Source organism: Lolium perenne, chromosome 6 (assembly GCF_019359855.2).
Source record: "Lolium perenne isolate Kyuss_39 chromosome 6, Kyuss_2.0, whole genome shotgun sequence".
NCBI lineage: Eukaryota > Viridiplantae > Streptophyta > Magnoliopsida > Poales > Poaceae > Lolium > Lolium perenne.
Window position 1 is genome coordinate 6,733,753 of NC_067249.2, and position 27,154 is coordinate 6,760,906.

General features: G+C 47.8%; 1 pseudogene; it reads right to left on the reverse strand.

Annotated features, from left to right (window-relative positions):
• Positions 1–9,247: 9,247 nt before the first annotated feature.
• On the reverse strand, positions 9,248–26,902 carry LOC127309003 (disease resistance protein RPM1-like; annotated as a pseudogene).
• Between the last annotated feature and the right edge of the window lie 252 nt (positions 26,903–27,154).

Genomic DNA, 27,154 nt, shown 5'->3' on the forward strand with positions numbered 1-27,154 from the left:
CCAAAGTCCATACTTTGTTATCATACATGGATCCCATTTCGGATTTAATGTCTTCTTGACATTAGTTGGAATCATGGCTCATCATAGCTTCTTCATACGTCGCAGGTCCTCATCATTGTTATCTACAATCATGACATTTAGACAAGGATCATACCAATCAGAGTGGCACGTTTCCTTGTCGATCTGCGAGGTTCGATGTTTCCTCGTTCGAAGTTTCATGATCATTATCATTAGCTTCCTCTCGTTGCCGGTGTAGGCGGTACAGGTACAACTTCCGATGATCGCGCTACTCTGATCAACGAGTATAGATTCATCAATCTCATCGAGTTCTACTTTTCTTCCAGTCACTTCTTTAGTGAGAAATTCTTTCTCAAGAAAGGTTCCGTTCTTAGCAACAAAGATTTTGCCTTCAGATTTGTGATAGAAAGTGTACCCTATAGTTTCCTTAGGGTATCCTATGAAGACGCATTTCTCCGCTTTGGGTTCTAGCTTGTCCGGTTGTAACTTCTTTACATAGGCTTCGCAACCCCAAACTTTCAGGAACGACAGCTTAGGTTTCTTATTAAACCATAATTCATACGGTGTCGTTTCTACGGATTTTGATGGTGCTCTATTTAAAGTGAATGCGGTTGTCTCTAATGCATAACTCCAAAATGATAACGGCAAATCCGTAAGAGACATCATACTACGAACCATATCTAAGAGAGTTCGATTACGACGTTCGGACACACCGTTTCGTTGTGGTGTTCCCGGCGGTGTCAATTGTGAAAGTATTCCGCATTTCTTTAAATGCATGCCAAACTCATAACTCAAATATTCACCTCCACGATCAGATCGTAGAAATTTGATCTTCTTGTTACGTTGATTTTCTACTTCACTTTGAAATTCCTTAAACTTCTCGAAAGTTTCGGATTTATGTTTCATGAAATAGATATACCCATATCTACTCAGATCATCTGTGAAGGTTAGAACATAACGATAACCACCTCGCGATGCTACACTCATTGGTCCACATACATCGGTATGTATGATTTCCAATAAGTCAGTAGCTCGCTCCATCATACCAGAAAATGGAGTCTTAGTCATTTTTCCCATTAGACATGCTTCGCATCTATCAAGTGACTCAAAGTCAAGTGATTCAAGTAATCCATCAGTATGGAGTTTCTTCATGCGTTTCACTCCAATATGACCAAGACGACAGTGCCACATATAAGTAGAATTATCATTAAGTTTAATTCGCTTAGCATCAATGTTATGTATATGCGTATCACTACTATCGAGATCTAACAGAAATAAGCCATTCTTTTGTGGTGCTTGACCATAAAAGATATTATTCATAAAAATAGAACAACCATTATTCTCAGACTTGAATGAATAACCGTCTTGCATTAAACAAGATCCAGATATAATGTTCATGCTCAACGCGGGTACAAAATAACAATTATTTAGGCTTAAAACTAATCCCGAAGGTAGATGTAGAGGAAGTGTGCCGACAGCGATCACATCGACTTTGGATCCATTTCCAACGCGCATCGTCACTTCATCTTTCAGTAGTCTTCGTTTATTCTTTAGTTCCTGTTTCGAGTTACAAATATGAGCAACCGAACCAGTATCAAATACCCAGGTACTAGAACGAGAACCAGTGAGATAAACATCTATAACATGTATATCAGATATACCTTCTTTCTTCTTCTTGACAAGGCCGCTCTTGAGATCAGCCGTGATACTTGGAGCAATTACGCTTCCAGTTGTCCCTTCTCCTTGCAGTAATAGCACTCAGCATCAGGTTTAGGGCCGTTCTTAGGTTTCATAGGAGGCGTGGCAGCTTTCTTGCCACCCTTCTTGAATTTTCCCTTAGACTTGCCCTGTTTCTTGAAACTGGTGGTCTTGTTGACCATCAACACTTGGTGCTCTTTCTTGATCTCAATCTCAGCAGCTTTTAGCATGCCAAAGAGTTCAGGTAACTCCTTGTTCATGTTCTGCATATTGTAGTTCATCACAAAGTTCTTGTAACTTGGTGGCGATGATTGAAGGACACGATTAATCCCCCCTGGGCCCCTGTTAGGAATCACTATTCCCAAGTCACTGAGTTTCTTCGCATGCCCGGTCATGGCGAGCATGTGCTCACTAACGGAGCTGCCTTCTTCCATCATACAGCTGAAGAAATGTTTCGATGCTTCATAGCATTCCACGGCCGCATGAGTCTCGAATATAGCTTTCAGCTCATTCATCAACTCATGAGGATCATGGTGCTCAAAACGTTTTTGAAGATCGGATTCCAGACTGCACATGATGGCACACTGAACTTGAGAGTACCGAGTTTTCCGAGTCGCGTAAACAGCTTTTACTTCATCGGATTCATCTTCTGCAGGAGGGTCACCTAGCGGTGCATCAAGCACAAATTGCAGATTTCCGCCAGAGAGGAAGATCCTCACATGACGGAACCAGTCGGTGAAGTTGCTACCGTTACTCTTAAGTGTCTCTTTCTCTAGGAACTGATTAAAATTGATTGGGGACGCCATCTCTACAACATATATTTGCAATAGTTTAGACTAAGTTTATGACAAATTGAGTTCAAATTTTAATTCAACATAATTAAAACCCTAGGTGAACTCCCACTCAAAACAATATCCCTCGCATTGTTTTAGTGATCACACGAACCAAATCCACCGCACCTTTGTCCGATCATCACGAGACAAGGTGTGATTTCAATGGCGAACACTCAAAGTGTTCATCATATCAACCATATGATTCATGCTCTACCTTTCGGTATCACGTGTTCCGAGACCATGTCTGTACATGCTAGGCTCGTCAAGGCCACCTTAGTATCCGCATGTGCAAAACTGTCTTGCACCCGTTGTATGCACTTGTTGATTCTATCACACCCGATCATCACGAGATGCTTCGAAACGACAAGTCTTGGCAACGGTGCTACTAAGGATGAACACTTTATTATCTTGAGATTTTAGTGAGGGATCATCTTATAATGCTACCGTCGCGATCTAAGCAAAATAAGATGCATAAAAGGATTAACATCACATGCAGTTCATATGTGATATGATATGGCCCTTTTGTCTTTGCGCCTTTGATCTTCATCTCCAAAGCACGGACATGATCTCCATCATCTTCGGGCATGATCTCCATCATCGTCGGCGTAGCACCAAGGTCAATGGCGTCGTCTTCATGATTGTCCTCCATGTAGCAACTATTACAACTACTTTGAAATACTACTCAACATGAAATTTAAAGACAACCATAAGGCTCCTGCCGGTTGCCACAATACAATAATGATCATCTCATACATATTCATCATCACATTATGGCCATATCACATCACCAAACCCTGCAAAAACAAGTTAGACGTCTCTAATTTGGTTTGCATATTTTACGTGGTTTAGGGTTTTCGAGAGAGATCTAATCTACCTACGAACATGAACCACAACGTTGATACTAATGTTTTCAATAGAAGAGTAAATTGAATCTTTACTATAGTAGGAGAGACAGACACCCGTAAAGCCTCTTATGCAATACAAGTTGCATGTCGAACGAGGAACAAGTCTCATGAACGCGGTCATGTAAAGTTAGTCCGAGCCGCTTCATCCCACTATGCCATAAAGATGCAAAGTACTCAAACTAAAGATAACAAGAGCATCAACGCCCACAAACCATTGTGTTCTACTCGTGCAACCATCTATGCATAGACACGGCTCTGATACCACTGTAGGATAACGTTGCATAGAAAACAAAAATTTTCCTACCGCGAACACGCAATCCAAGCCAAGATGCAATCTAGAAGACGGTAGCAACGAGGGGGTATCGAGTCTCACCCTTGAAGAGATTCCAAAGCCTACAAGAGGAGGCTCTTGTTGCTGCGGTAGACGATCACTTGCCGCTTGCAAAAGCGCGTAGAAGATCTTGATCACGATCGGTTCCGGCGCCACGAACGGGCAGCACCTCCGTACTCGGTTGTTGATGAAGACGACGTCCACCTCCCCGTTCCAGCGGGCAGCGGAAGTAGTAGCTCCTCTTGAATCCGACAGCACGACGGCGTGGTGTCGGTGGCGGTGTAGAAGTCCGGCGGAGCTTCGCTAAGCAATGCGGGCAATATGGAGTGGAGGAGCTTGGCTAGGGTTTGGGAGGGGGTGGCCGGCCACTCTATGGGGGGCGGCCAGCTTGTGGTCTTCGGGTGGCCGGCCCCCTCCCTTGGCCCCTCATTATATAGGTGGATCCCAAGTGTTGGTGTCCAAGTCTTCGAATAAGACCCGAAACCAAAACCTTCCATAGGAGGGGGAAACCTAGCCCAACTAGGACTCCCACCCAAAGGTGGGATTCCCACCTCCCATGTGGGGAGTGGCCGGCCCCCTATGGTGGAGTCCACTTGGGACTCCACCCCATCTAGGGCTGGCCGGCCATGGAGGTGGAGTCCCTTGTGGACTCCACCTTCCTTGGTGGTTTCTTCCGGACTTTTCTAGAACCTTCTAGAACCTTCCATAGAACCTTCCGCGACATTTTATTTCACATAAAATGACATCCTATATATGAATCTTATTCTCCGGACCATTCCGGAACTCCTCGTGATGTCCGGGATCTCATCCGGACTCCGAACAAATATTCGAACTCCATTCCATATTTTAAGTGCTACCATTTCAACATCCAACTTTAAGTGTGTCACCCTACGGTTCGAGAACTATGCGGACATGGTTGAGTACTCACTCCGACCAATAACCAATAGCGGGATCTGGAGATCCATAATGGCTCCCACATATTCAACGATGACTTTAGTGATCGAATGAACCATTCACATATATTACCAATTCCCTTTGTCTCGCGATATTTTACTTGTCCGAGGTTTGATCTTCGGTATCACTCTATACCTTGTTCAACCTCGTCTCCTGACAAGTACTCTTTACTCGTACCGTGGTATGTGGTCTCTTATGAACTCATTCATATGCTTGCAAGACATTAGACGACATTCCACCGAGAGGGCCCAGAGTATATCTATCCGTCATCGGGATGGACAAATCCCACTGTTGATCCATATGCCTCAACTCATACTTTCCGGATACTTAATCCCACCTTTATAGCCACCCATTTACGCAGTGGTGTTTGGTGTAATCAAAGTACCTTTCCGGTATAAGTGATTTACATGATCTCATGGTCATAAGGACTAGGTAACTATGTATCGAAAGCTTATAGCAAATAACTTAATGACGAGATCTTATGCTACGCTTAATTGGGTGTGTCCATTATATCATTCACACAATGACATAACCTTGTTATTAATAACATCCAATGTTCATGATTATGAAACTAATCATCCATTAATCAACTAGCTAGTTTAAGAGGCATACTAGGGACTTCTTGTTTGTCTATATATCACACATGTACTAATGTTTCGGTTAATACAATTCTAGCATGATATATAAACATTTATCATAAACATAAAGATATAAATAATAACCACTTTATTATTGCCTCTAGGGCATATCTCCTTCAAGAGGGTCGTCCACGGAGAATGGAGTGGCGTCCCAAGCAAAAGAAAGCCGATGATGAAACATCGGCTGGCAAAAACATGGTGCTCGTCTTGCCGACAGAGCTTAGCGCTCCACGAGTCTACGATGCTCTCAGGGTGGATGACAGCAGGCGCATCAAGTCAGAGGTTGGGTTGGTTTTATCCAGCCTGACCGAGTAGCAAGATTAAACCAATGAGCAAACCGTGCGAGGCTGATCCTTGTGATCGGCCCGAAAATTTTTTATGGAGGAACATTACAAAACCTTCATCGAACAAGCAATATGGAGGCCGATTCCAGCAATCGGCCAAAATTATCCTCTGCACATATTCTGCTTGTGTTCAGCAACGATCCACTGGGCGGCGGCCACGTCGGCAGATGAAAGTCAGCATGAATCTTTGCGAAGTCGACGTACAAGAGCAGTGCCCTGACTAACCATGAAAGCCGATATCTGCAGTCATATGGCAGATTCGGCTCGGGGGGCATATAGTCAGATGAACATGTGCAGCTATAAACTCGCGTGCAGTGGAACATTGGGGGCCGATTAAGGAAAAATCGGCCGAATAAAAAAAAAAGTTTTTCGCACGAAGCGAAGCCGATGCGCAGCCATCGACTAGTACAGTCACACAAGACCAAGAACGGCTGGTTATATGCTCAAAGTTCACATCGACATCAACGGTCAGTGCAGGGAAGGAGCCGACCTGGCCTGCAAGGCGCGAAAAGTAGACTGAAGAAGCTCGGGGGGCAGCTCACCCTAAGGTTCTCTGCTTTGGGGAGCCGATTTTGTTGAAATCGGCTAACTCTGCATAGGCGGCACATTCGGCTGATCCATTACCGTTCTTGCCTCGACTGAGACTCGGGGGGCAGCTGGCTTGGTGGCTGCTCTGTTTTGGAGAGCCGATTGAAGTCACATCGACTGGCCCTGCATTGTGATCTCCTCTGGATCGGGATAGGAGGCCGTCGGTTTTTTGCAAGTTGGACCGTCCTGTCGCTGCAAAAGGAAGAAAGGGACTAGATTCTCAAAATAGCCGATGAGTAGTCATCGGCTAAGGGATTGCGAAAAATTGTGGTCGGATACCAAATCGCAGCCTGAAATTGAGAAGTTCTTGGCCTACGAGCTAACTGACATGGGGTCCGGCTTCATGGGCTTCCAAAAGAAGAGAAATCCGATACGCTGCTATCGGTCTTGGCAAGACATGGCTGAGGGAGAAGAGGGTTTTTGGGGTGCCGATGGCTGGAACAGAGGAAGGGGATGAAGGAAGCTAATCGATCGGCACAGTTAAATAATGAGGAGCCTGGTGGAAATTTAATGTCATTACAGTTTCCAAGGAGATGACGCCAGAGCTATCGAATTTTGCAGAGAAGCTGAGAAGACAGGGCATAATGATAACGGATACTGCAACAGCTCTGCTCTGCCACGACATGACCCGACGAAGGAAGGCATAATGATTTTGGAAAAATTATTTCCAAAACCAGGGGGGCATGTGTTATCACCAGATTTTGGACAAATCCAGAGGTGGGCCGTAAGAGAGATGGGCTTGGAAGACTACACGTGGAAGATCTCTGAAGCGGCCTTGCACGGAGAATTTGGGCTAGTTTGCCCGTGTATCTTTAATTATAGTAGATTATATCTTAGATCAAGATTTAGAGTTTGTATCGCACACGGTGGGATATTCCCACGTTAGAAAGTCCCCTGGACTATAAATATGTATCTAGGGTTTATGGAATAAACAACAACTCACGTTCAACCCAAAACAAACCAATCTCGGCGCATCGCCAACTCCTTCGTCTCGAGGGTTTCTATCAGGTAAGCGACATGCTGCCTAGATCGCATCTTGCGATCTAGGTAGCACAAGCCCCACGTTGTTCATGCGTTGCTCGTACTGAAGCGTCTTTGATGGCGAGCAACGTAGTTATCATAGATGTGTTAGGGTTAGCATAGTTCTTCGTATAACATGCTTACGTAGTGCAACCCTTGCATGTCTAGCCGCCCTCACACCTATCTCAGGTGTGGGGGCGGCACCCCGCTTGATCTTTATTTAGTAGATCTGATCCGTTACGATTGCTCCTTGTTCTGCAAGGATTAGTTTAATATCTGCAATAGTTAGGCCTTACAAAGGGGTGGAGGATCCAGCGGCACGTAGGGTGGCGTTCGCAAGTCCTAAACAGGATGTTCCGAGGATCAACTTCATGTTGGTTTTTAGGCCTTGTTTAGGATCGGCTTACGATCACCGTGCGTGGCCGCGAGGCCCAACCTGGAGTAGGATGATCCGATTATGCAGTGAAAACCCTAAATCGTCGTAGATCTAATTAGCTTTATCTTGATCAAGCAGGATCACCATATATTCGTGCACCCTGTACGAATCATGGGTGGATCGGCTCTTTGAGCCGATTCACAGGATAACCTGAGAGCCGATCGAGGCTCGTATTTAATGTTTACGTGTATGCCATGCAGGAAACTAAGCGAGGCATCCCCATCACCTTCCTGACCAGGTATAGGTCAGGTGGCACGCCCTTGCACTTCGCATCGGACGTGTGACCAGAAGAGCATTGCGGGCCGTCGCTCGGAGGGGTCTCAGCCAGCCGCAGCTCTAGGCTCTTCCCGGCTCTACCGTGTTGACAGTCGCTGCCCGCCGGTGGGTTTTGGCAGTCAACAGTGACATATGTTAGAAATAGAAAAATTATTTTCTTTTTGAATAAATGAAACAATGGTAGGCTGTAGCTGCCTCCGTTTAGTTTGTACGTTTTTGTGCAGGAGACAGACTTGCTGCGTCAAAAAATGCATCGAATTCTGGCTTCTCATGATTACTTAGGCTTTGGAGGTTTGTTCGCACGGCATTTCCCCTTTTTATTTACTGTAGCTTCTATGATACATGGTTTGGAAAAAATATAAGAAAAATTATCAGATTTCTGTTGCTACTGAAAAAATACCAGTGCTAATTAATTCACAAACATATATCCATGCAGATATGCAATCGATCTTTTTTTCTTTGGGCCTATTAATCGAGTTCGCCCTGGAGCCTTGGAAATCTTAGAGCCGACCCTGATCTTGTTGACACGTTTTATTTGGTTTTGTGTTTTAGTAACGCATGACAGAGTCCTTGCACTAGCTGTTTGATTTGGTCTCTGGTTGTTGCAGAGAATAAGTAGGATCTGAATCGTGTGCCTGAACACGTTTAGAGTTAGCGTCTTTGTAGGATCGCTCTGCACGACTTCGTCGGTGGGATGGCGCGGAGGAAAACGAGTTGTGGAGGGCCTAGATTTCGATCAGGTTGTTATTCCTCTGAATAAAAGGAAAACCCAGCTGAATAAAAGGAAAACCCAGAAAAGTTTTTACGCGTCGCAAATACTCTGTCCCCTGTATCTGTTCGTGTGTGTGCAGGGAAGTTCAAAAGCGACGATCGACTGAATCCACCAATACTTCCACGAGATCGCGTTGTGTTTCCAAGCCTGAGACCTGTCAAAGAGCATACATGTAAAAGAAAATAGGGCTACCATTACAAGTTAAAGTTTTGACAGGGCGTCTAGAAGGGGACAAGGATTCCAGGTACAGCGGGGTGCCTAGTCAAGCACTCCTCGACTTGCTACTGAGATATACCCCCTGGCTGCAGCAACAGAAGGCTCACGGTGCCTCAAGCCTCAGATGATACGCACTGATCATTAATACAGAATTCATGAAGTTCTCTACCAAAATCAACACGAGGGACAACAATCACATGTTTGACGTAAATAAAATATGGTGATACACCATTGCATTATGCTGCCAGAGTGCCAGAGCGGGTACATAAATGCCATACAATAAACCAAGCAGTCATAAACTTGTATAATGTAATAAACTCAACTCATTTTGGTCCTGATGGCATGAATGTTTCGCCCGTAGGTTTCAGAATTATTACAGAAACAACCAACAACACATGACGATATGCAGTCATAACCGGAGCTCTGGAACGTGCTTCAGCTTGCTGTGCATCTGGTTCAGACTCCAATCAGCTTTGAAGTCCTTGTGCAGATCCAGCAGCCAGAGCTTCTTCAGGGATCCAAGGTACTCGATGCCATGAGGGACTATGTTCATCTCAGGGAGTGAAACGACGTAGATACCATCAATGGACGGGATGGCGTTGTCTTGGATCACCAGTTGCTTCACATTAGGCATCTTCTTCAAGACGAGTAGCTTGAGTTGAGCAAAGCACCCTGTAGAAAGAACCAATACAGCTGCACTACTCACATGGTTAAGGCTGAGATAAGTGAGAGCCGGCAGTTGAAACGGCAACAACTGCAGCGGACCTTCCGTCCCAAGACTGCACCAGCTTAGGGCCAGATACTTGAGGGACCTTGCATGGCCATGGAATATTGGGCACTTGAGTATCCCACGGGCCCAGCTGCCTCTGATGATCAGTCTGTGGAACCTGGTTGAAATTGGCTTGAATGCTTCGAGAGAAAGTGTCTCCTTCTCATCACTCGCAGAGAGGAGTACGCTTGACAGTAGTGGCATATGTGAGAGGGCATCGAAAAGCTCTTCACAGTTAGATGCATTGATGTTATCAATCCAAACTGTCTGCAGCTTAGTCATTTCCCTCAGCTGCTGCGACAGCTCTTTGCTGGCAGAGACGGTCTCGAGCGTTTGCAGATCTTGACAGTTGGAAATCATCTTAGGCGCTTCCACTGCAACAAAGTACCGGAAATCCGTCTGCTTCTCATCAGCAAACCTGTCAGCAAAAAGGTGTCGTAGCTTCTCAAGCTTCACAATCCCTGGTGGTAGCTTCTCTATTTTTGTTTGCTTCATGTCCAGCGTCTCGAGGATTGAGAGTTTTTCAATACTGTCTGGCAGCGCCTGGATATTGGTGCGCCTTAAGCCGATGTAGCGGAGACTTAAAAGATTCCCGATGCTTGCTGGCCAGCTGGCTGATTGCAGAGTCTTGGAGCTCAAGAACAGTGAGGTGGTTGGATCCATTCAAAATTGAGGAAATCATGCTGGTAGAGGAGGCAATCGACATAACAGTTCTGAGTCGCGGGAATTCCACTCCAGCAGCAGCTGACCTACTGGACTCAGTCTTCCAACCACATGTCGAGAACCGGCGAACCTCACTATCCATGAGCATCATATCACCCTCATCATTCGCGTAGCCAAACCTCTCTTCTTTTGCGATATCAAGAGCCAGGACTCGGACAACGTCATGCATCTTACAGGTAGTGACCCTAGAGAGCTCATCCCTCTCCACAACTTCCAACATATTCCTGCCGATGAGTTCCATGAGATTCTCCTCCGCCACTTCCTCTGCCGTGCTGTAGTCTTTCTTGACCGCAAATCCTTCGGCAACCCACATTCTCACAAGGGTCTCCCGTGACATCGGATAGTCTTCAGCGAACAAGGTGCAGTACAGGAAGCAGTTCTTGAGGTTACCTGGCAAATCATGGTAGCTCAGAAGAACTATAGCTTGCAACTGCTTGTTTTTCCGCAGCTGGCTCCAGAGATTGTTGTACATCTGGTTCCAGGCATGCTCTATTGGTTGCTTCGTGGAAAGTAGGCTACCACAAGCTACAATTGCCAATGGCAGGCCATGGCACCTCTCAGCGACAGCAGCAGCCATTGTTTGGAGCTCTGGAGGGCACTTGCGGTCTTGGCTTTTTTTGTGGAAAGCCCTTGAGCAGAAGAGCTTGAATGATTCATCCTTACCCAGTGGCTGGAGTTTCATGCGACGACCCTTATGAGCAAGAGCTGCAACATCTTCCTTCCTGGTTGTGATAATAACACGGCTTCCTTGGAGACCTTGGAATGAACTGCACATCTCAGTATATGCTTCTTTATCCCACACATCATCAAGAACGATCAAGCATTTCCTGTCTTCTAGTGTCTTTTGTATTGCCTTCGTTAACTCAAAGACATCAGGTTTGGCACCAGCGGGTGGTGCGTGTCCTATCTCGGCGAGCAGTCTCACTAGCAGATCAAGTACATCATATGACTGTGACACCACAAGCCAAGCGTGAGCACCAGGGAAGTTGGCTTTCTCCCGATCATACACTGTTTGCACAAGAGTTGTTTTCCCCAAGCCTCCCATTCCAGAAATTGCTATCACCGTGCACTCTTTCTCATTGGTGCTCAGCCATTCGGTCAACTTGTTCCTGTTTTCATCAATTCCCACCAGATCCTCATCCCTCACAAACTCTGGAAAGCTGCCTCCTTCCGGCGCCCAATAAATGGGCTCAACTGCATTAGACCAGTATGCCTGGAGTTCTTTGACTTGCCTGATCTCCATTTCTATCCCTTCTACTTCATCGACAATCCTAGTGAAAACCATTATGTTGCGTGATCCTCCCAAGGCGTACCGATATAGATTGGCATCTTCGCTGACCTTGAGAGCCTCATACGAGTACTTGTCAATTACATCTTCAACATGGTAGGCCAGGTTCCTCACGCCTGCAATCCACTCCTTGATAACATTGTTGCTGAGATATATGGCGCCCAAATCTTGAATTACACTATTCATCATCCTTAGCTCTTTCTCAATCCTTTTGATCTTTCCTGGCAATTCAGTCAGACCATTAACCTTCTTCGCCAACTGATCTTCGACAATCATGAGCGTTTTGTTTGAAGTGACTATCCCAATCTTTGTGACAGCAGAGAGTATTGCCTCCGCCATTCACTTCTGAAAAAACCCCAACATTTAACAAGTTAGATACACATCAATAAACTGATCTTGGACACAATGTAGCGTAATTAGGATCAACTTGTCGGCAGATCCGGATATTTTTGTTTGGAAATTAACAACTTCCGGTATCTTTTCGGTCAAATCTATGTATGCGGATATAATGAACGGTCATACGGTTTTCTTGCGCAAATATATTTGGAAAATAAAGGTACCACTGAAGATTAAGATTTTCATGTGGTTTCTATATAAAAAGGTGATTCTTACGAAAGACAACCTTGCTAAACGGAACTGGAATGGATGTAAAAAATGTGCCTTTTGTGATGCTAATGAATCAATAAATCATTTATTTTTCGATTGTCCCTTCGCTAAGCTTATTTGGAGAACCATTCAATTTACTTTTAATATCCCTCCGCCGGCCAATGTTACGAATATGTTTGGAAATTGGCTAAAGGGAGTCGACAAAAGGTCCAAAGAACAAATCCGAACGGGTATTTGTGCTTTGATGTGGGCTATATGGAATTGCCGTAATGACATTATTTTTAACAAGAGTACGAACTCTCATTTTTTACAGGTTATCCGTATGGTTACACATTGGATCCACGAATGGTCTTACCTTCTGCCGGAGGCACAACGTACACATATGGATTCTGGATGCATCCGTCTGGAGATGGTAGCTCGGGATATCTACAACCTGGGTGGCTGGCAGCTTACTAGAAGATTACAAGATGCTTAAGAGACTCATTCTTTTTGTTTTCCTTTGGTTAATCTTTGTGTACACTTTATGTGATCCATGAGTTGTATGAATTCTAAATTTTAAAACTTTTAATAAAAGGCTGTGTGCATCTATTGATGCAGAGGCCGGGGCGATGCTCCCATTTCGAAAAAAAAATATAAATGAAGTCAAAAAATATCTATAGTGCGGTCATCTATGTATGTTGCGATCGCCGCCGATACACCACATCACCATGCCACCGAGTACCACCCGCTGACACAAGTTGAAGTCCCTGCAACATCTGGCGTGCATAGCACCTGCCCAACATGCATCACTATTCTTCCGCTGGCTATTATAAATTCAAGTTCGACGGTTTGGAATTGTCTGATGTTTATAAAAATGTGGAAAAGGAAAGGACTTACTAAGCACAAGATTTTTTTCATGGCTTCATATGGTTGGCCATTTGAATACACACGGGATATGTGGATAAACGTCACTGGCATCCATCTAGACTCTGGATATTACCGTGTTTTGCGTAATTCTCGAAGGAGAAACGAGTGATCATTTTCCTACATAGTGTACCAGTTTTGAATTGTTTATGGAGCATGAATCCTAACCGTTGAACTGCAAAATCTAATGGCTAAGAGTAGCAGGATTTGATATGAACAGTAGCTCACACTGGCTCCGCATTAATCTAGAACCATCGTGTACCTTCTCCGAAGAAAAAGCGCGTGAGCGACAACGGTGGACAGCCCAAGATTGGCTCGCGAGCAGACCCAGCGCTGGGCTGATTCTAGCCACAAGTGAACCACCATGGATGAACAAATTCCTTGTTAAAAAAAATGGATGAACAATTTGGTTTAGCTGTTTCGCGTTATTTTCTATTCGGCTGTGCGCGCGGTGACGTTAGCTGTGTCTTGACTCTTAGGCATTGGGCATGGTCACAAGGAGCCCATGAGGCCATGCAATTGTTAATACTAAAAAGACTATGAATAATTGTCTATTTTTTATAATTATACATGAACATTCTTCCTGGAGTATATATAAATATTTGATACGAAATGAGAACACATTATTGATATCTATGAGCATTTCTAATACAAAACAAATAGGTGAATATTTTTCTGAACCTTTGAGCATTTTTGGTCGAACGAGGGAGCATTGCTTAATAAATTCAAATATTAGCAATATATTAGTTACAACAATATTTTTTAAGACATGAAAAATGTTTAGATATAAGAAACAGAATTCTTTGGTACAAAAAAGATATGGTATGAAAAAATATTTCATGTATTTAAAAAAAACTCCACATATGCTACAAAATCATATGTTTGAGAAAAAAGATCTTGCTTTAAAAAAATGTTCAAGGGTTCAAAATAAATGTTCGCGGGTGGGAACAAAAGGTCCGTCCTTTAAAAATACTTTTCACGGGATGAAAAAAGGGCATAGGTTCAAAACTACTTAGTTGCCTTACGACGAGTTGAGACTTCGACGAATTCTTGTTTTCGCCACTGATATATCAATGGAGATGCTAATATACGTGTGCTATGGTACTACATTTTTTTGTTCTCGTTCGATTTGTATGGCACCTGAATTTTTTAGGCTCACAAGGAATAGATTGTTGGATTCCTCCCCAGATCAAGCGAGTTCTTCTGCAGTTCTGCATATGGTGTCCTGCTTGTCTTGGTGGTATACTTTATATTGACGAAGCATGTGCTGCTGCAATATGCTGGCGATGAGACCAAAAGGGATCCGTGAGCAAACTCCATGTTGAAGGATTGCATGTGCATACCTTACATGGCCGGGGACAATCCCGATTTGCCTGTCCTACTCCTCTTTGACTACATTCTAGGCATCTTAGTCAGTGCATGGAAAGAATTCATGGATCAAGGATGTGGCTTACTACTAAACCCCCAAAAAAATTTATCAACACGGTTCCATTTGATTGATATAGCTTGATCAGGTGAGATCTTCATAATGAATGGGAATTATCTTGTTCTTTGACTCCTCTAACCTACCCTCTCATGATGATGGTAATGCATGCATTGTTACTACGCTGACTACTCTTGATGTGGCCTTGATAAAATGGAAATGAGGGAAGGAATTATTCTCTCTGCTTGGTTGAAGGAGCTTGTTGAGGGCCAAGTCATTCTAGATGATGGTATAGCACTACTTGACACAGACATAATCGCAGCGGAGGGGTAAAGCATGGCAAGCTTGTTGTCTTACATACTCATGTAGCCAGACCATGATTGAGGAGATCATTACCAACAAAAGGCTGATATGTGAGCTTCAACATTTGATAAGCATATGTTCTTAAATCACTACTGTGTGCCACCATCTTATTAAATCACTTCCTCTTGCCGCAAGAACATCCAACATATGTTTATGCAAACTAGGTTCAGGAAATTATGTCCATTGCCATTATTCTGCAAAAATACATGATGATGTGGTGTACATTTTATTTATTTCTGAAAACACCAAAATTTACGGTGTGATTTACATTTGAACCTGTAATGGTATAATATGTTTCTAAATATGCCTGGACTCTAACATGGTCATGTATACATGATGTTTTTCTTGGGCACAAACACCTTCCATGAATCTTGGCATTTCCAAGACGCCTAAGCAGTACAAAGATTGTGGAAGCATGATTGTCTTTAATTAAAATCATTTTAACTTCATTGGTAAAAGTTGCCAAATGGTTTTCTTAGCACCACATATTAACCATATTTTGGTATTATTATGTTTATAAATTTTATTATTTTAATTTTTAATAGTTGACGTCCGTTGCACGTGTAAACTTACTAGTGTTCTTTAATTGCCGTTTTTCTGTAAATGTTTGGAACAGGCTCGGCATAGTGTGGACATCTAGGCAAAGTATTGCGGATATGTATCAGGATGCTAAGATGTGCTTTTCAGGAGCGTCATGGCCTGAATGCCACCATTTTTTTTTTGAGATGAATGCCACCATTTTCTGATCTGGTGCACAAGATCTGACATTTCCCGTGGAGAAAAGATGGGAAAAAGGCGAGCACTCGATGAGGGTATGCAAATAGTGAAGGGGACGTGAAATTGGAGCGAACGGAAGAAGAAATCAATTGTTTATCGTGGAAACAGATCTGAAAACCATGTTTTCAGCGGAAATAGAATTTTCGTAACACCGCATGAGGGTATGTTACTTTTTTTTTGGAAATCCACTTTTTAACATGGGATTATATGCTCCTGCAACATAGATTTTTTTTAAAATGTTTAGAAACCTAATAAAAAAATTAACGCGTATATGCCGACATTATATGTGCGCATGTCAAGTTTCGTGGAAATTAACAATTTTGTGTCCTGTGTAAAAAGACAAAGAAATATCACTTGAATAGCTTTTTTTAAGGACGGCGCTGAGCGTCCCCCGGAGGATCTAATCGCCGATCCCCCGGGTGCATATCCGTACGATGGGGACAGGAAGGCCGCACGATTTAGCGCATCGAAGCCACCCCACCCGCTACCTCGGCTCTGTCTCGGGATGCTGCCTGCTTTGCCCCACTACCATCTCTGAACGCCGGCGTGCTCCACCATGCCTCCATCTCTGGGGCCGACGCGACTCGCCCCGCCCCCATCTCCGGCCGCCACCACTCTGCCCCGCCCCCCTCTTCGGCAGCCGGCGCGCTCCTTGCCTCCTTCACGTCCCCATCCTCGTCTGCCACCGCTCCGCCCCATCTCCGGCCCGCCACGTGCTCCGGCCGGCGACTTGGCTTCGCAGCAATGCTGGCAGCAGTGAAGGTCCGCCTCTGGCTGGCAGCAGCGGCATCTTCGCAGCACATGCCCACAAAACCATCCCAAAAAAGCTTCACACAAGCTACGCGTCGGCACCTCACCACCCAGAGCCATGGCCGTCGCCGGAGAAGACGACCATCGCAGCTCCGGCGGCGGGTCGCAGAAACAGCGGCAGAGGCTGGAAGCGAAGGCTGCGGCGGGTCGCAGCAACGGTGACGGGTTGCGGCCGGAGGCAACAACCGCCGCAGCAATGGTGGCGGCTGCTCGTAGCAACGGACGCAGCGGGTGGCAGCACCGGCGGTGGCGGCTGGTAGCAACGGCGACGGTGGTTCGTAGCAACGGCGGCCGCGGCGGGTCGTAGCAACGGCGGCAGTGGTAGGTAGCAACAGCGGCGGCGGGTCGTAGCAACGGCCATGGCGGGTGGTAGCAACGGCGGTGGCGGTTCGTAGCAATAGCCGCGGGCGGGTCGTAGCAACGACGGCAGTGGCTGGTAGCAACGGCCGCGGCGGGTCGGAGAGCCCTGACAGCAGCTCCGCCGGCGGCATGTAGCACTGGTGGTCGGATGTTGCAGCAGCGCCGCTCAACCCATGTAGCAACGGTGGTCAGCCATGGTAGCACTGCCGCGAGCGACATGTAGCGCTGGTGCCCAGTGGTTGCAGCAGCGCCACCTTCCCTTGTAGTACCAGCGGTGAGCAGCGGCATCAACGGTATGTAGCACCAGTAGCAGCGGCGCCGCTAGCGGCACGTAGCACCGGTGGCTCTAAGTTGTAGCAGCGCGGACAGCCCTTTGTAGCAGCGACGGTCAGCCCTCGCAGCACTAGCGGGAGAAGGGACCACCGGAGATCTTGGAGAAGGTCGCCGCCACCGCCGACGTGCTTGAGCGGTCGCTAGAGTATCTCGAACCAGTGGGGGAGGTGCGGTGGGGCGCAGTGGAGGTAACCAACAAAAGGGGACGCAACCGACGCTGAGGTGGGCTCCTAGCCGGCAGTGGTGATGGAGGAGTAGCAGGCGGCGGGAGATGCGGCTCCTCGCTCGGGATCAAGGACGGAAGAAAAGAGGCAGCGTTGCGGGGCATCTGGAAGCCGGTCGAAGACGACGACCTCAAACGAGCAAAAGATAAGAAGAAAAAAGGGGGGAAAGGGATCGGCACGTGGGTGGGCCTCCAAGCCTCGCTGGCACACACGCGGCGAGCAGCTGACCCGGACGATCGCTAGATGTGATCCCCCGGGGGAACACAAGCGTTTTCCTTTTTTTAAGCACCAAATTTCACCTTTTTTGCACACAACACAAAATATCGTTTTTTTTTCCGCGAAACCACCTCCTGAGCACATATGATGTCGAGATGTACACGTCAATTTTTTGTTCAGAATTTTTTAACACTTCAAACTGCGTTTAAATGGTATTTTAAAAACCGGAGCCAAAACGCCATGTCCATTTTTTCCCTCTTCTCTACGACCCACAACATACAACCACATAAACACTTTGGTCCCAACCAATCTATAGCAATTACCAAAGTTACACGTGCGATTGCTACGGATGCAATTCAACACTTAATAATTTTAAAACAATAATTATATATTATAGTGCGTTAATCAGTACCAACGGCGTGTATTTCCTCCTATTCATATTTCTTATCGCTAATATGGATGCATCTTGAACTAAAACATGTCTAGATACAACGAAATGCAAATCTGATCTCATGTACATATGCTCCCCAATTTCGAATTGTAAAAAAATTCAGAGAAAATATTTGACATGTATATGTACACATTCTATGTGTGCATGCAAAGTTCCGCTGAAAATCGACATTTTTGTGCCCCGTGTAACAAGGACAAAAAAATGTCTCGAGAAATGCCTTATTTCAGCATCAAAATTTGTCTTTTTTACACAGGTTGCACAAAAGGTCAAATTTTGCTGAAACAACTTTGTTGGCATTTAGGATGTGGAGATATAGATGCAACATTTGATTTTGATTTTTTGATATTTTTTAATATGTTCAAAATGCATTTCAAAAAAAGGAGCATATGCACGTGGGAGAAAAACACCATGTCCATATACACCCATATTGACGACAATTAATATGAATCAGGCGTAGGAGTTTGGGATGGTGGAGTGAAATCCATGGCGCTAGGACTCAAATCAAATCCAACAATTTCATATTGTACATGTATTCTAGTGTCTTTATCTGTACCATTTCTTTCAAAAGACAAATTACATATTCAGTGGACAATAATTTTATCTATACACTAAAATATATCTAAATATATTGATTTTTAAGCAGTTATTATTAACAAGAGAGAGTAGTATTCGCTGTATCTCTCACTTCACCTAGAAATTGATCTCGAACCAACATATATAAGCAAAAAATTAGGAGCATAAGCACCCGTCCTCCTCAAAATCGCTAGAAGAAGTATCCGACCTGGGGCCTCCTCAAAACCTTACCACGCGACAACCTGCCTGCCCACCTTCATGCCTATCTATATATCCTCTCTGCCTCACCTCACGGCAGGCGCTTCTATCGCTCGCGGGAACGGGAAGGAGGATGGAGGCGGCGCCGCTCGCTAGAGATCGATGGGCGGCGGTGTGATAGGGATTTTTAAGGGATTGGAGGCGTGCTGTCTGTTGGTGCCATGTTTCTTTTCTGCAGACCGGATCGACCGACCGGACGCGGTCATCCATGTTGCGTGCTTTTTCTTTTTTCTTTTTCTTTTCTCACGATGAATGGATGATCGACCGATCAGTAATTCAGGATGCCGAGGTTGTCTAAGTAGGGAAAAAGTCTATTTTAAACTATAAACTTGTAGACCTTCGGGAAAATGAACCCCGAACTTTAAATTTCTGTTGTTTGTACCTTGAACTATCTAATCCCAGTCTAAATTAAACCTTAGATATGTTTTTCAGAGCTAAAAAATAAAATTATAAATTTCTACTCTCACTGACTACAATGGTTCATCTTCTATCTCGATCTTCTATCTCGATCTGACCAGACGGTGATGGCCATGCCGTGTAGGGATGCTAGGGAGCACGACGGCCGAGCCAGAGGCCAGAGACCAGAGGTTGACCCCGGGTCATGTTTAACTTCCACCCCCACCTGCGGTGTCGCGTGCATAGGTTGCTTGTCTCTGTCTGTCGCCGTGGCTCGTCAAGCACATAGCAAAGAATCAAGAGAGAGAGGTTGGTCTGGCCATGCTCGGGAGCAACACACACCTAAAAAGGCTAGTGTAATTTGGCTGATTGATTCTATACGATGCTAGCAGCTAGGCAGCTAGCCAACTACGTACCGTAAGGCCACCTTGCCTGCAGGATCACAACAAGTCCGGCGCTGCGAGACGAAGTATCGGTGACCAGACAAGCGGAAGAGTGAGAAGCCTTGCCGCCCGCTCTGCGCGCACGCTCTGAGAGGGATCCTAGGACCTACCCATTTTATTCGAAGCCATACCGGTAGCCCCCCACTGTACCGGACTTCACCGGCTGCCACACCCACCGAAACTAGGCCGGTAGATCAAGTGCGGCCCAGGCCGCCACGATTTTTTTTTAAACAGAAGGCTCGAAAGCCCAGCTTTGAATTAACAAAGCCATCAACCGGTCAGGGATTACAACGGAACACCGAAGCACAAGGCCCTCCGTACCACACAGCACCATACCACACCACACCACGCACACTACGACCGAAAGATACAAGGGAGCACTCTGAGAAGCTTACAACACTACGCTATAGCACAAGCACACGCCTTGCTGAAGCGAAGACCGCTGCTCCACGACACCGAGGACGCCAAACCAGCGGGGCACGACGAGTCACTGCCAGGGGCAGAGATGAAGCCTTGAGCGAGGAGAAGAACCCGGGACAAAGAGCACCAAACCTTCCTGTTCTCATGCCGAATAGGGCCCCTACCCTCTCACCATGGCTCGGAGGCGTCGAACCATCGGACATGAGAGAAGCTCACCCGAGAGCTGGAGAAGAGTTGGGCTCGAGAGCCAAGGACCTCTTGGAGCACAACCGCCATGACAAGAAGAGCACACCTCACCGGCCACACTACCGCCGCCCTTGAGCAACCTAGAGCAGCAGGAAAGCCACCGGACACAACAGCAGATCACAGGCAGTGGCCATCGAGGCCCAAAGCACCCACCTTCGACTCCCCACCCGAAACCACACATCTCCCCAGGCGACGCCTCCAAGGAGGTCACGGCGCAGCACGTCGACGTCGCCCAATCGAGGGATTTTGGACTTTCGTCCGGGAGATGGGTCGGGGTGGAAAGAAGGGTCGCAGCGTCGCCTCCAACGAGGAACCCGGCACCCGAGTGCGTCGACAACGCCGGACCGGACAAGCCAGCCTAGGGTTTCCCCTGACCCCAAACAAACCACCAGCACCCCAAGCCCAGAGTCGGCGGTGGCGCCATCAACAGCCAGAGCGGGCGGGGGAGAGGGGCGGGAGCACATACCACAGATCTTGACGCAGAGGACCGCGTCGCCGTCGACGCTCGCCGCCGCCTCACCTTCCGCGAGGTCAAGGACCACCACCAGTGCCGCCCGCCACGACGCCCGCCGCAGGGCCCCATAGCCACACCTTAAGAGGCCGCCGCCTCAGATCCCGAGCCCCCACTGGGGAAGCCGCCGGAGAGACTGCCCGCGAAGGGGAGGTCAGTCGAGCCGCCGCCCCGATCTTGGCGAGCCCCACACGGATTTCCTCCATCTAGCAGCCACGGGAGGGGCGAGGGCTCAGATCCCCGCCGCCCCCTTCACCGGCGACGCGGCCTTCGGCCGGCGTCACCTCTAGGGGCGATGAGGAGGGGAGGAGGAGGGGAGGTCGGGTGGCGGCGTTGTAGGGTTTCGCCCCCTCGGTCGCTTGGAGGGGGCGACGCGAGGGGAACAACCCGTTGTAATCTCTACCAGGCCGCCACGATCGCGAGCACGTTGAAGAGGCAGTGCTGCATCGAAGAGTTGGGTAGTGCGTGAGCATCAGACACGATGCGTGGCAGCAGCACCCGAGCCCCACTTCAAGTCCAATGAAGTTAGGATTGGACCTATGATAATGGCTCGTGCGAAGCTACTTAAACAACAGGTGAACTTGTTCCTAAACGATACTTTGATCAATGAGAGCTTTATACTGCCTACATCCTATTACTTGTGTATGATCGGGTATGAGGAGGGAGCAAGCATCGCACGAGAAGGAGAGGAGCTGCTGGACATGAAGATGAACGTCAAGAAGGACGTGAAGCTGGACGTGAAACTGGACATGGAGCTGGACATGAAGACATCCCATGGACGCGCGAGGGAGGAGCGGGAGGCATGCGCAGGAGGAGGAGATAAAGTCCAGGCCGGCCCAGGTCCCGGTCCGACCGGCCGCCAAGCCGGCGCGCCCGGTCCAGGACCCGGTCCGACCGGCTCCGGTGCCGGATCCACCCGGTTGCAACCAGGCGGCCGACGGCCGGCTCCGGCGCCGGATCCACCCGGTTGCAACCAGGCGTCCGACCGGGGTCAACCGGACACTATCTAGGGGCTCTGGAAGCCTCACCCGGTCACCACCCGGTCCCAGACCCGGTTTGAACCGGATGGCCCGGTCCTAGGCCCGGTTGACCGGATTCTAGACCGGACGAGTCCGAGTCTGTCTCGACCAGATCTATTGTGGGTCGGTTATTTTTGTATCTTTTCGACCTGAGGTCGTCCTGGACGCCTATATAAGCCCTAGGGACGCCCCCATAGCTGCTTTAGACCACGTTTAAGATAAACCCTAGTTCATAGTTGATTGCTTTGCAACTCTATTGAATTTTTACACCATATTGCCTTGATTTGGTGTAAAACCTCTGAAAGTCTTTTGTGATCTGTTGTTCCATTGGGAATTAGACGATTGCAACTTACCGCTTCGTGGTCGGCGGCTACGTGCGCAAGTGTGTGAAGTTGCGAATATCTTGCAGGGGTTGAGAGCTGTTGCATTGGCGACAGGGACCAATCGAGAGATCTTGTTGTGTCATACAAGTTATCTTCCACTTCATCATCAAGTTATCTCCGTTGTGTTCATCTCTTGATCATCATCACCACCGTGCTTACTGAGAAGATCGGGCCTCCCCTTATCACGAATTTTTTCCGGTGCGCCTCGATACGGTGTCCGGCGCCCCGAGCCCGTCCCCGCCCCAGGGGACGCTCCGGGGACGCCGAACACACCGAAAAGCGAGGCGAACCGACGCGGGCTCCCACATGTTGGCGAGTATTTGCATAAACCGTTGATTCGTGACTTTTTTTCTCGTCGCTCCTTCCTTCCCGCGCCTCCCCCTCCCCCGCCGCCGCTGGATTTGCCGGCCGTTTGGGCGTCTGATCTCTTCTGAGAGTCGGCACCGTCGCCGCGGCTGGCGCTCCCGCCGGTCGCTCCGCCGCTGCCGCTTCGCCATCGTGTCCCAGAACGCGGCGTCAAATCGTCCCCACCTCCGCGCACACAAGGTGCTCGACGACTTGCCAGGTAGGCGCGATTGGCCGCTGTTCGTTGTGTCATCTGCCTCGGCTAACCATTGATTTTGCTTTAGACATGGATAGCGACGATGAGATGGTTGCCCTGCTGCTGGAGGACGAGCAAGCCTTCAACGACGACCTCCGGGAGCATTTGCTGATCATCGTGTCCCTCCAGGACATGGTTGACGATGAGGCGGAGAAGAGGAAGAGGCCGCGGCGCGGAGGATCAAGGCCGGGGAGAAGTAAGTCCAAGCCCCGACAGAGGATGGAGGGGCATGCCATGCTGCACAATGACTACTTGACCGATGATGCAACACATGCCAACAATTTTCGGCGCCGGTACAGGATGAGCAAGGGGTTGTTCATGAATATCCTCCACGGCGTTTGAGAGTTCGACCCCTACTTCAAGCTCAAGCTCGACGTTGTAGGTGTTGTCGGGTTCTCGTCGATTCAGAAGTGCACCGCCGCCATGAGGATGCTTGCATACGGAGCACCTGCCGATGGTATATATATCCAAAATGGGCCACTTTTGTCAAAACAATCTCGAATTCATCAGGTCTGAAGAATTCCCACTTTGCTACGCGACAGGAGGCTTGCATGAAGGATGTCGAGCAGGCATTTGGTGTGCTTCAAGCACAATTTGCCATTGTCCGGTACCCTGGTCTAAGATGGTCTCACAACCAAATGTGGGAGGTGATGCAGGCTTGTGTGATCATGCACCACATGATCATCGAGGATGACCGCAAGAATCATGCCAGGACACATGTTGGTCCCTATGAGTGTGAGGGCCCTCTTGCGGAGGTTGATCATGAGTTGCCTGCAGATTTTATTGATTTCCTCGCCATGCACGCAGAGATCCGTGACTGCAATGTTCATGATCAACTTCAAGCTGATCTCGTTGAGCATTTGTGGAGGATCAAAGGAAATACCGTGGCACCTTGATCTAGCATCTAGCCCTATTTATTATATTTGTTTACTTGTTTTATTGTTTGTTGTATTTTAATTTCAAAACAATCCTCGCAAACATTTTTATTCATATGTATATTTGATAAATGGTTCTGTGTTAAAAAAGAAGTATTTGTAATGTTTGGGGGCGTCGTTTGGGGGATGCGGCTGGGGAGCGAGGTCCCCCAAACGCGGCATGAACAAAACACGTCCCCCAAATGCTCAATCCGGCGCGGTTTGGGGGACGCTTTGGGGACGCGACTGGAGATGCTCTAATAGTAGAGCTAGCAACTGGCTATAAGATATTACCATGTCATCTACAGTCAACTTTATAGTTAATATGTGCAATAGCTAGATAGATGGATATACTACTTTACTAATACATGGCCCACTTCTCACTTTCACATGATACCTAGAAGTATGTGCTAGAGCTAACTCTTGCATGAGAGCTCACTTAACTTCTCTCTCCTATTCTCTTTCATCCAACTAAGCATAAATATAATATTTAAATCCTTAGAGCTTGCTGACTAACTCTTATTATACTTGCTCTAACCCTCACCCTATCTCCACCTCCACCAGATCGTCGACGCTTCCCCGTACAAAAAACCGCCGCCGGTTACTACCCCTGCTGTCGCCCTCCAGTAAATAGTGAAAGCACAGAGGGCCGATATGATCCGTTTTGAAAAAAAAATGTGACATATGGGAAGAGTCGCCTAAGGCTGCTGCGCACCTTGAGCACGTAGACGGCATGGACGCAGTAGCCGAAGCTGGACTACCACCCTTCATGCTAAATTTTTGTCATTCCCCTCCAAGGCGATTCGGGGCGGAACCCTAGCCCCCACCGCCGCCATCTTCCCCTCCCGCTTCCCCCTCCTCGTCGTCCCCGGAGGCCGCCGCCGGTGAAGCCGCGCACGGCTGGTGATGGGGGCGGCGGGGATCCTCGCATGGACCACTGGTGCGGTGGATGGAGGCTCGCCTCCGCACTGGGGGGATGGCCCCAGCCCTTGGAGGATGATGGCGGCGCGGCCCTCTCGCCGGGCGGGCGGCGATGGAGGCGGCTGCGTGGCCCTGGTATCTGGTGGCGCGGCCTCTCCTCACTTCCTCGCCGATGGGCGGGCGGTGATGGGGGCGGCGGCGCGGCTCAGGAACCTGGCGGCACGGTCCTCTCCTTCCGTCCTCGCCTCGGTTCGCCGGGCAGGCGGTGGTGGGGACGGATCTCGTACTGCTCCTCCTCAAGGTCTAGGACCACGACACCAAGGGTGGCGGCTCTGGATGGCGGGGACGACGTCGACCTGGTGGCAGGTGGCGGGCGTCTGTTGCCGCTGACCGTGGCACCACGGTGGTGGTCTTCTCTCTCTCACCGGAGGAGATCGGCTAGTTGTGTGGCTAGCCGTGGTGGACCTCGCGATCCGTCGCCTAGCTCCCGCTGGCGAGGCGCAGCTGCCGGCGAAAGCCGGCCCGAACTTCGGTCATGGCGGATGATGTTGGCATGTTTCGTCGTTACCTTGTTGAAGGCATTGTCTCTGCAGTCTGCGTTCTTCGCTTGGGCTGCTCCAGGGGAAACAATAGACCTGGGTCTCCCGGATCGGACGATGGCAGCGCGCAACACCGTTCTCCCTGTTGGGGGCATCGTTTTTGGAGCAGACAACGGATGGCGGTGGTGCTGCGGTGGAGCGGTGTGCTTTTGCTGTGTCGGCGTCGTCGTGTCGCTGCGGCATGGTGCAGTGGTGTCTCGGCACGGATGCAGTGTGATGGACTCACGCAGGATGGTGGATGCGATGATCTCTCTTGAAGATGGAGTTGAGGAAGACGGTAGTAGCAACTTCTATGGTGTGTGCGTTGGTGTATGCTGAGAGTCTGCTTGACTAGATGTGCTTCTCATCTGCTATTGGGCAGCCTGGGAAGGCATTTGGTTTTTGGTTGATGTGAGTTGGTGAATTGTCATCCCTTCATCCCTCTGTAGGTTTAGCGAGGTGGCTTCGAGTTTGATCTTTTGTATTGCTCTTGTAAGGTGTTGTGAATAATCTAATAAAAAAACCGTGTGCATCCGTTGGATGCAGAAGCTGAGGCGATATTCCTCCATTTCAAAAAATAAATAATAAATTGTTGTTTTGGAGGATTTTTTTCAAACCTCAGTGAGAGTCGTTTGCTTAGATAGGTAGGTCTGGTAGCAGAAGGGCAGACAGATCATCACAACCGACTGACATGTTTATAGAATTAAAGATAAAGGTGTAGCTAGGTAGAACGAACATTCATTCCAAATTGGTACGGCTCAACTCCGAAAAAGATGAGAAGATTAGTACATATACTTGGATATATATACTTAACGTTAGCACATATTGCACAAGTACAACTACTCCCTCACTTTAAATCGATAAATTTTCCTTAAAGAACCATGTGTGTGTGTAAAAGATGAAAACACGCAGACTAGCTGGATAAACTCAGATGCGTAGATCTGAACAAAGCTGGCCTCGGAAGAAACATTGAAATCAAGAAACAAATTCGCAAGAAAATATAGGTAGAAATCTGCATACATCAACTAGGCACAATCGATGAACCAGGCATATAGATGTTGGAACATACATCGGAGGAGGAAGAATAAGAAGCACCAACCTGTTAATAGACGGCCGGACTGCAAGCGCGTGCGAGGGAGAGGAGACTTTTGATCCTGCAGTGCTGAACCAGTTCTCTCCTGCCGAGCTCACCTTTATTATTTAGCGTGACTAGTGCAGCGTCTCCCGTAGTCCCATGTGTGCACTCCACTTATTGACGTGCACTTGGGTCTTGAAAACTAATCTCTAATCGTACAGCCAAATATTAGTTACTTAGTGCTGTTTGCACATTAATTATGCTCGCCTGCTTCCCTTAACCTGCTCTTTCCCAGGCTAGATCCAGATCCGCCACAATTTGTCAACTCTCAGATCAAGTCTTTCTACTCTTGTCCATATACTGTGTGGGGTAAATAGCTGAGGTGCGACGTTTTTGCACGCTATTCACTGAAGAACGCCGTCGTTTGTTGTAATAGCTCTGCTACAACATCTTTGTGAGCAAAAATAGCCCAGGCACAACATGGCCCTTAAGCGCAACGACCGTCAGGATTAGGGGTGGGGCCGAGATAGCAGAGACGACG